Source organism: Triticum dicoccoides, chromosome 5B (assembly GCF_002162155.2).
Source record: "Triticum dicoccoides isolate Atlit2015 ecotype Zavitan chromosome 5B, WEW_v2.0, whole genome shotgun sequence".
Lineage (NCBI taxonomy): Eukaryota > Viridiplantae > Streptophyta > Magnoliopsida > Poales > Poaceae > Triticum > Triticum dicoccoides.
The window spans coordinates 222,378,273-222,387,913 of record NC_041389.1 but is presented as its reverse complement, the minus strand read 5'-3'; positions in this window follow the sequence as shown (position 1 = coordinate 222,387,913).

Below are 9,641 nucleotides of genomic sequence, written 5' to 3'. Positions count from 1 at the left end.
GCTGCGGCTGGTACTTCCTTCACCCTGGCAAGCCCCCCCCACCCCCTGAAAATCGACTGACCCAAAAGTCAATTCAGTCGACTGAAGTGTAGCTAAATCGGAGCAGCATCGCAACCAAGACCAAGAGCAAGAGAAGCAGCGCGAGCAAGAGCAATAGCAAGAGCAGACCAGGCAGGGGACCGAGAGCAAGAGTAGAGCAAGAGTGCGAGCGAGAGCTAAAGCAGCAGCAGCTCCTACTGATGTGGACGTCGCCGCCGAGGGAGCGACACCGTGGAGGAAGTGGCCGGCGACGCCGCCGTGGATGGAGCCATGCCGTGTCGGCTCGGGACCGAGCGCCGGCAGCACCGTGAGATCGAATCAAGAAGAAAATGCGGCGATAAGTGTACAACCTCTTTGGTGGCGCCGATTAGGCCACAGCTTCATCCGAGGAAACGGTGATGATGATGCTCTTCCGATGGTGCAGGTGAAGACGGCGGTGTGGTAATGGTGGTGGCGCGAAAGGCGAGGGGAACGTCAGGGCAGCTCCTTGGAGGTGGAGGACGGGGTGGCTGAACCGGCGGGACGACGAGATCGACGACGGATCCTCATACGGTACGGTGGATGAGGGACGTCGAGGTGTTGCTGTGGACGACGTCATCAGGGAAGAGGCTCCGGCTGGGTGGCGGATGGAGCAGGGTGTGGGGTTTCGTCGTGGGTTTTCAGGGCCTCGGTGTACGAATGGGTGGGCAGATGGGATGGCAGTGGGGAACCATGGCTTAGGGACGCGCTTGTCCGAAATGTGGGGTAAGTTACGAAAGTACCCCCACCGATTTGAGACGCTTCTTTCGGTTCAGGGGTACCATGGGCATTTCGCGTGTCGGGATTTCACATGAGGTGGGAGTTTTCGCACGCGTTGTAATTTCGGAATAGCAAGGCGCGGGTTGAGATGGAGGGAGTTGTCGGAGCACAACGAGACAAAGATATATCTTAAATATTTTGGGCTAACAAGGCGCGGGTTGGAGAGGCGGGAGTTTCGCAGCACGATAGATAGAGACACTAGCTTGAATTTTCGGCATAACAAGGTGCGGCTTGAAATTTCGGAAGAACAAGCTTAACGTGTACCCAAAAAAAGACAATTTGCACCTCAACATGCACAACACACACACACACACACAAACACCATTTAGACTAGAGTAAGGTACACGTGCATTGCACGCATGAGATTTGGCAACCAAATTATGAATAAATACCACATTATAGCATGCAAGCTTTGAGTCATATATGCATGATGTAGACGTTCGTTTAATTCTTATAGTTCATTTCATTCAAAATCATCTTGTTTTTATAAGAAAGCTAATCTATTTTAAGATTCATGGAATTGTGCATTGTAAGACATAAAGTAAAAACAAATAATGGCAAACCATGTAGAAAAACATTTGGGCAATTCTGATATGGAAGATTCTAGAACAAATTAGAAGTGCTTGTGTTTTGATGTTTGTGCATTATGCTTAAGTTCAACCATGGAGTCTTCTAGATTATACATGTGGTGAAATCTGGTGGAATCTAGATGATATCCAATGGCCAGTAGTGCTCAAATTTGCCATCTTTGGACCATTGGATTTGCCTCATCCAACGACCATCTTTCAAAGTTAAAGTTACCCGCACACGATATAAACAAATATAAAATATAATATATATAGGGGTATAGATATAGATATGTGATGCGAAACCGCCCATCATCTCCAATTAGAATAGTGTGTCCATGCACGGATGCGACGTGCCCAAATGATGTCTGCCATCGGTATCTCAAATTCAAATCAGTCTGACCTTGTTCAATGTGTATACATTACAACATGCTCGTTTCCAAACCACACCACCTAGATCTCCGTTATATTCATGCATGCATGGGTTTCAAACATCAAGATCTCTTATTCAAATATTTGAATTCAACTTTACATGGATTATGACCTCACCTAGTCTTTTACACCAACACAGTAGTCTTCTCTTTATAATTGTACCACTAACTTTCTCTCATGCATGCATGCAAACACACTACCAGTCGGCATTATCCATCGCACGCATGCAATCTTTTTCTTCAGGTCGGTCTCCCATGAAGGCACACACCCACACACATCCCCATGTCCATCATATCGGGCATTCTTTATCTCTCACGCGTGCATGCGCAACGATCGATGTTCCTCTATGTATGTGTGTATATAGCTAGGTCTTTCATAGTTTTCCACACAAACCGATCAATTGATATATCCAGTGAGGTCTCACCCTCTTTCCCACGTCCACATCGATCAATCTATACCTCTCTATATAGGATTAACATATATAGCTAATACACCCACATTAATTATATATCCAACGTCCCCCTCTCGTCATCCATGCCTTCCGCTTCATCTCTTAGACGCGTGCACAATGGCGAAGACAGGGGGCAGTAAGGGCCCTTCACCCCCCTAACATCACTATATATCGAGGCTAATATGAATGTGATCATTAGACAATTGCTGCTAAAAATGGTTTAAGTTCATGAATTGACCCTCCACGTAAAGGATTAGTAATGCTTAGCCCCCTAGCTCATTTATTTTTCATGGCTCCGCCACTGCGTGCAATAGCGCACGTTCTCGCCCCCTCTCTCTAAATATCGATCTCACACTTGTGCATTCCTTCATAGTCTCCCTCCACTCGACCCCTAGCACCATCTTCTAGCCCCCCACCAGATTTTGCCACATGTACAATCTAGCAGACTCCATGGTTGAACTTAAGCATAATGCACAAACCTCAAAACAACAATGGTTCTCTTTTGTTCTAGAATCTTCCGTATCATAACTGCCCAAACTTTTTTTCTAGTTGAATTGCCATTATTTGTTTTTACTTTATGCTTTACAACGCACAATTCCATGAATCATAAAATAGATTAAGGGCTTCTTTGATTCAAAGGATTCTCAAAGGAATTTTGGAGGATTCTAATCATTAGGAATTTTTCCTATCTTGATTGTTTGATTCGTAGGATTGTAAACCATAGGAATTTTTCTATATGATTCATTTGCACTAGATTTCATAGGAAACATTCCATCCACGCAAACCTCTTTGAAAGAATTCTACATTTTTTTCTATGCACAATCAAACACTCGTACAATCCTGTAGGATTCAAGACGACATTCCACTATAATCCCATGTTTTTCCTATTCCCGCGTTCGTAGCTTTTTTATAAAAACTAATTGATTTTGAATGAGATGAACTATAAGAATTAAACGAAGGGCTACATCAGGCATATATGACTCAGAGCTTACATGCTATAGTGTGGTATTTATTCATAATTTGGTGGCAAAATCTGATTTGTGCAATGCACGTGTACCTTACTAGTACTTCAAGTATGTGCAAAACATGTAAATTAGAATACCAATGGCACGCTACACAGTGTCTCTCTTACAGTTCATGAAGCCACGTGGCACATGTGGAGGCGTTGTCGCGACCTCCTTGCGTGGATTAATCACAGTGATGTGCTGCTGGTTCCAGAAGAATGTACTCGTCCTCCCTGAGCCATACTGGCGGTACATGCACGAAGCGAAGATGTGCACGCACGCCACGCACGCACTCATTCCCTCGCACGCACATGCAGGTACACGGGCGGACCCAATTTTCTACCAAGATCCACCCCGTGTGATAATTTGACACGTGTAAAGTCGTTCACTTCATTGATGGTCAATTAATACAGCGCATGCAAATTGAGTGGACGTGAGGGTGGAAGAAAGACATTATTACTCCACTGCGTGCATGCGAGTAGTTAAATCGTGGGTTGGTAGTAGTACTTCCATTGGTCTCCTTCGTCTTTTGTGCCAATTTTTGTCAATAACATAATATTTACGCATTTGAGAAGTGTAGTACTTGAAATTTATGTTCTTGTAAACTCATCGGGAGCAGTTCGGGCCTCGAAACCAAAACCATCAATTAATCTTTACCTTGTTCCCATCACATTCGAAAGCCTGCTCACACCTACTAGTACGTACCAAACCTGAACGTGTTCCCACTATGCAGGTATTAGTACTAGTGCTAGTACTTAGGTTATAACAAGGGGAACTACCTAACCGAAAATTACTCTACCTTTCCTCCTCATAAGTGCTTCTTCTTCGTCCGTCGTTGCCATGGTCGGTGAGCAGAGCTCTAGGTCGAGAACTACTCATAACAGGGGAGCGGCAACCAAGGCTGCAGAAAAAAAAGAGGGCTCGCCGCCACGCAGAGACCTCGAAAGATCTCTCATGGGCAGGCGATGGCTCCCAGGAGCGCCCTAGCCGTGGAGGCGAACATGCCGAGCCGGCGGAGCTGGAGTCGTTATCCCTCGACGGCATGCCCGATCAGCTCAATAAGCACCTCAATAAGCAGAAGGAGTTCATCCAAGGCTTGATGGAGTTGCTGAAGGAGAGCCTCGACGACATGCCCACTGAGCTCAATAAGCAGGGGGAGTTGACCGCCGGCTTGGTGATGCTGCTGAAGAAGAGCATTGCCTCGGAGAAGAAGGCGACCGGCAAAATCCTGCGACTTCAGGAGGACAAGGCGAAGCTCTGCCACGAGATCGACCTGTTGAAGGAGAAGAACGCCAGCTGGAAGAAGCTGCATGAGAATAGTAGTTCCTCAATGAAGATGCTGCAGGCCCTCGTCATGGAACAGAAGGAGGAGTTGGCGAAGCTCTGCATCGAGCACCCGGCTACTGTCAAGGTACGTAATGCGGCCGTGGAACAGAGGATGAAGGCTCACGTCGAGAAATCCCGTGTCATGGACAGAATGAACAAGATGGTGGAGGAGACGCGCAAGGAGATGGAGGTCATGGAGGCGATGAAGAAGCAGTTACGACTCCGCGACGAATTAGATCATTTGGGGTGATAATCTTCCTTCTTCTTTTGCTCCTGTGTTTCATCTTTTGCTTCGGGTGTTTCGCCGCACGTGTCACGTTCTCTGCGAGGCATGAATAGAACAATGCTTTTTCTTTGAGGGAATGAATAGAACAATGCTAACAATGAGATGACTAGCAAATTAGATCATTTTTTATCGCCATATGGCACTGGGCTGCCGTGTTTCGTGCTCCTCCATCGCAGTACTACTCCAGTGGAAAACTTGAGTATACAGCACGGTTCTTTGCTCCCCCTCAAGTCGTCGGCGCATTTATACGAGCAGTCAAATCACAAGGCCCTGCCTTCCAACAGTAACGAGCCGTCAAATCACAAAGGCCCTCGCCTCTCGTGAAACCGACCAAGCTAGACTGCCCCGCCCTCTAGCCTTTTAAAAAATGTATACTTTTGTATAACAGTAGTATCGATGGATTGCGCCATGCAGAAAAACTTGAAATTTAAAAAAAAGGTGGTACATATAGAGAGTGCTAGTCGCCAAATTATGCATATAGTACTATTAAAAAGGCTAGTCACAATAATGGTGTCCAGCACAACCCACCCCTCAAATAAAACTAAGCATCCTGGAATTCTTTGATAAAACTAAGCACCCTGAAATTCTTTGACAACTAAACTGCTGGCTATATGATGTTGGCCATATATATTGTACGTATATAATGTGAAGAAACGAGTGGTAGTACTATACCAACTAAAAGATGAAATGTAAGAAATACTAGTATGTACGTACTTTAAGAGTTAAAGTAACGAGAAGAAACATAACATAGTTCTGCTGGGGGCTCAGCACAACACACTCTCAAATTAAATTAAGCACACCTGAAATTAAACTTTGCAACTATTCCGGTAGACACTGCATTAGAACCACCATGAGCAATGACACTGCCACCTTACCTGGAGTCCTCGTCCACGTCCTCGACTTCGTCCTTGTCCCTCTTCCTCTTGGCCGATACTTCTTTGCTTGAACCGCGAACTTGGCTATTGCTCTTCATCCAACCCTTGTAGATATTGAAACAAAGGTAGCCATCCATTGCAGCATAGTGTGATGTGGTCTATATATAGTACATTCCGCTGCCATGCATAACGATGAAACGTGTATGGAGGTTTCTCCAGTTTACCGTACGAAGGATGAACCATGGCTCCTGCCAGGGTCAGCATTGAAGGCTGACGAGAGGACACCAGCCGATTCTTCTGGAGGTCGAAGGTGTTGCCTACAACGAGGCCTATCCGACCCAGGACTTCTTTGTCGTTACCAAAGTCTACAGTAACGAATTTGACTAGGTTGCTTTCGAGGAAGTCCTTAAAATCCAGGCACTCAACGTCGGCATGGCATATGTGGTAGACCAAGCATAAGTCATGCACGCAAACCTGGATCATGGCGGGCTTCTTCCTCTCTTCGTCCTTTAGATCCTTCTCTCGTCCCAGGACTGTGGTGTACTTAACATCTAGCCCAGCGACCCACTCATCATCTGAGTCTTCGAACATGCGTCTGAAGTGAGAAAGGCATCCTTTCACCGTCGCGGAAGAACGGGTCTAGATGACGTCGAACTCATCACCGGTGATAGTTCTAACCTTGTACTCATCGCCGATCGTGAAGACTTGGGACGCCATGGATTTGGGAGGAGGGTTAGGATTAGTGGAACTGCCGTAATGTGAATGGACGGGACGACTAGCAGCGAACCGTCGTAGTATTAAAGGACGTGCGGGGACGAGTAGGAGCGAACTGCTAGCGTGCGAACGGCAGGGTAGTGGCTTTCCGTTCTCCCATGATACGGGCTTCCGATAGCCCTTGGATCTAAGATCGAACGGTTGCATGGCGTGATTCTAGACCTATGGGTGAATATCCTATCCTGGAGGGTTATTCTGCAAATTTTCAGCAACTTAGCATGCGACCATTTGATCTCAGATCCAAGGGCTGCCAGCAGCCCGTATCATGGTCGTGCCTACCACGACCGCCGCGTCGCTCGCGCGGTCGCGCCCTTGGAGATTTAACACGGTGCGTTAGGCTATCTGATGTTGGCATGTCATACATAATCATCACTTAGTTACTCATACTACAACAAGGTTGGCTATAAGGTTGGCTATAAGTGTTTTTTTACTTCTCTCTATCTCTTTCTTCGTACTCCCTCCGTCCCATAATATAAGAATATTTTTTACACTAGTGTAGTGCCAAAAACGTTCTTATATTATGGGACACAGGGAGTACTAGTATTTATTGCATTTGCCAAGGAGTGACCTCTTCCAATGAAATGGTGTTGCTAAGTTTGCTTCATTTAATTAGCCATAGACTCAAAATTGTCTTTTCACCTAGGTACACGCGCTTAGCACCGTTTCTTCCTTAGGTCACCAAACTAGTCTCTCTCTCTTCTTGATTAACTTGCCACATCAGAATTTATGCCTATGTGGAAAGCTTAAGCACCTGTAGGAGCAAGTAAGTACAATAGTGCGCTTTACATGGCAATTTTGCATATGTGGAGGAAAGATAGGCAAGGAAAAAGTGGAGAAGTGGGCTCCCATGCAAGAGCCAACCTCTACTACATGGTGGACCATTGGGGAGGCACCTGTATGGAGGTGGTCAGGAATCAGGAGACTCACGCCGGTCGTAGCGCCGCAGTTAAAATGATAATGGCAAGTCAAATCACGAGGCCCCACCTATCCTGCAGTAACTCGCTGTCAAATCACACAGCCCTACGTTTGCAGCAGCCTACTCCCTCGTCTTCGCGCGTCTCTGTCGAACCGACTAGGCGGAACTACCCCGCCACCTACCGCGCAGGAAAAGCCCCGCCCTCGACTTTTCAATAGTATACAATATACTAATTTTGTATCCATGGATTGCGCCATGGACCAAAGCCTCTAGAAAACGGCGGTACACATGTACGGAGTATACAGCACGCCCGTCGCATTTGCGTCGCACCCCAGACGGTCGGTTGGTCTGGCACGCTGCAATCCAAATGGAACGTGCATCATATTGCGTTTACACGCACATGTGGGACGGCAATTGAGAACCGACCATAGGCACACTCCCCGGCCCCACAAGTCGGGTGACTTAATAGAAGAGGGAGATGAGCGATAGTACTAGAGAAGTGTTGTACTACGTTGGTGCCTGGACGATCCCTGCAAGACACGGAAGATCAGTTCGTCCATGCATGTGAACAGACTCGAGCAGACACACCTGGATTGGCTATCATCTACATATCGTGCATGCTGTTGTACATGGTTGTAGTTGTGGTGAGAAATCTAAAAAAGGTTTCTTGTCATTTCGCAAAATTAGGTGTCATGTGCTTCGGATCACTGCGAGGGTTAAACAGCGACAACTGAGTTGGGCTAGTCATTGGAGGCACATGCACGAAGACTACTCGGCTGCAATCTAGGTCAAGCCGGCTATGTTAATTAGGACATCTATCAACGGACCCCTTTTCTATGACTTTATCTTTAATTTGAGCTTTGTTCCTCGTCTAGTTTGTCCGTCGGGATTCATGTTGTCTCCTTTGGGCAGTGAGGTTATGATTTCTTGTCATGTGGCATTTTTTCGTGTTATATGTTATAATTCGGCGCTTCAGATCAAAATGACGACAACTGCGCCTCCGGGCCACGTGCATGAAGACTTCTCGACAGTCATTGACGAGGTCAAGCCGGCTCCGGTAGACAAAAGAAAACTAGTACTACTCCACTATATAGGTAGGAGCCTCCGCTCTTGCTTGCTAGTGTTGCTCTCTTCACACTGTCTCAGCCTCTCCAGATCTAAACACGACAGCGGTGGCCACACAGTCTCTCTCTCTCTGCTCACCGCTGGTCACAGATCCAGCCGGATCCTCTCCGCCGGGGAAGGTGAGAAGGTGCAATGTTCACGCGGTCGTCCTTAGTGACGGCTCTTACCCACCGCTGGGCGCATCCCAATCAGCCTGCCTTGCCGTTCTCTCCCAAGCACCGCTAGCGAGGGAGGGCCTCCGACCCCTTCTTCCTTGCTGCCATAGTGTGGGCAGATCCGGCCTCCCGCCGCCCACCTAGCGACATCCCGGCGACCATCAGGTATAACTTCCTTCAAAACCGGCCTTTCTCTACTTCCCAAGCTCCTGACGTCGCTACATTTGTATCTTTTACTATTTCTCAGGCCCCCTCGTAGATAGGATCGATCGGCTGTTCGAAAACCACCTAATTTTTTATGTTTAAGAGGTAAAACTAGTTCATTCACTCGAATCTAGTACTACTTGGTTCAAACAAGGAAGAAAGGGGGTGGGGGTGGGGAGGATTTGTTACCTGAATCTATGACTTGGTCGAAAGAGGAAATAATGGGGGCAAAAAGTAGCAGAGACTGGCTATCCAACTAGTCTCTAGGTCTAATAGGGAAATAAAGGGAAACGCAGTACAAACTCAATATAAACCCGGTCTATTGGTTGAAAAAGGAAAGAAAGTGGGGACTGGGGGACAAGTTAACAGAGTAAGTCCAGCACTAGATTTTCTAGCCTCACATAGTATAAGGTGGCTATACCGAACAAAAATGGGACCAACCCAGATATCATGTTCTGATGTTTGTTGCCCCGAGCCACTCTTATGTAATGCCACTGGTAAAATGTAGCAGTCGCACTGTTAAAAGTAAGGACACGTTAAACCAATGTTGTTTTCAGTGTAATGCCTCCAGTAATATGAATCAATGGCACTTCTTTACATGTCCTGCTAAAATTTCCCACTATGATAAGTTGGTTCTTTTTTTTAGAAATGCAACTGTCCTGGTCCGCCTACTCTCCCGTGCCCAAAGTA